The sequence below is a fragment of the Primulina huaijiensis genome, unplaced genomic scaffold, assembly GCF_012295235.1.
Source record: "Primulina huaijiensis isolate GDHJ02 unplaced genomic scaffold, ASM1229523v2 C13238001, whole genome shotgun sequence".
In the NCBI taxonomy this organism is placed as follows: domain Eukaryota; kingdom Viridiplantae; phylum Streptophyta; class Magnoliopsida; order Lamiales; family Gesneriaceae; genus Primulina; species Primulina huaijiensis.
In genome coordinates this window covers 1-1330 of record NW_027342031.1, presented here as the reverse complement: position 1 = coordinate 1330, position 1330 = coordinate 1, and the positions used below count along the sequence as shown (strand labels likewise).

The window sequence follows — 1330 nt, the reverse complement described above, 5'->3', positions numbered from 1 at the left end:
ACATATAAAAATAAACCAATTACATGCATTACTTTACAAATAAGATTATCTATATATAATAGAAAATATGAAGGCAAATTTTATTGACTGATGATATCATCGAACTCAGATCTCTACATAATAGTATTCGCGAATTATAAGTTTGAAACAACTAGTTATTAATATAGATTGATATACTTCATATTTCCATATTAACATTGACAATAGATTAAAGTTTTCAGAAGGACAATTGAAACTCAACAAAGTCCCTGTAAAACAGCAACTCACTGAAGAGTGAAGTTGTGTACATCCGACACTAAACTCTAGCTTTTCTTTGTATTTTACTTAACATATGTTTATTCGAATATAAGATACATTTTGAGACATAGAAACATCATTTGAGTAGTAATTTGACATCCGAAGAAAATCTCGACACTCTTGCTCTGATTCCCTTCTCTTCATATAACTCGTGCGATGTATCAAGGATCCTTGGATTATGTTTTGATTAACCACATAACATTAATAAGCTATCCAGTTCATTCGCATGAACCTTTGGACATAGCATCAACAGCTGGTCGATAAGCGAGATATTGTCGTTGCATTTGTTGGATGTTAAGAACTAATCACTGAAGGAAATGTACTAGTATATGGGTGAAATTTGGTCCTCAACACAACCTGACTCTCCCTCCTCTTCTATTTATCACAAATTTGTAGAATCAACCAATAGTTTAGCATGATAAATAAAATAAAATAAAACCATTAGCCGCGCGCAGCTGCTGTAAACCACTAAATTTATCCTTCTCGGAGCATTCAAGAAAAGTACCCTTGTGCGAGTAAATAGGAAGTAGCTAAACAAGTACTGCATTATATATTCTCTAATTTGAAACGCGTGCTAACAGATCGGCACAATACAACTAGAGTATGACAAAATAAATAAAATTAGAAGATGGCAACACAAGATCAAGTCATCCATCACAAAGAAAATATCAATGAAAATAAATGAAATAGGGAGACAATTTTCTTACAATCAGAGGAGGCGCGCTTCAATCCAGCGTAAAGTAAGCCAGTGGACGTAATGGTAGACCCCAAATCAACACCAGGAGGGGCATACGAACTAGTCGAAGTGGTGACGGATACACCAGGAATCTTAGTGGAGTAGCTGTCAGGGTTGTAGAGCATTGAAGAAGAGATGGCTGCAGCGGCAGCGGAGAGTGAGTCGGCGCTTAAGAATCTGAAAGCACTGCCTCGCAATGAAGTATCAGCGGGCAGGTAGGAGTCGACGATGGATCTAGAGCTGTACAGACTGGAGGTGGTGGCGCCGCCGTAGCTGCTAGGGTTGTAGCCGTAGAGT

At 37.6% G+C, this 1330-nt stretch overlaps 1 long non-coding RNA gene across 1 annotated transcript; it reads right to left on the bottom strand.

Moving 5' to 3' along the window:
* Nucleotides 1-433: 433 nt before the first annotated feature.
* On the bottom strand, nt 434-1324 carry LOC140965477 (uncharacterized). The gene is made up of 2 exons (XR_012173091.1): nt 1005-1324; nt 434-605 (listed from the first exon to the last, which is right to left on the bottom strand). It is a non-coding gene; the product is annotated as an uncharacterized lncRNA (long non-coding RNA).
* Between the last annotated feature and the right edge of the window lie 6 nt (nt 1325-1330).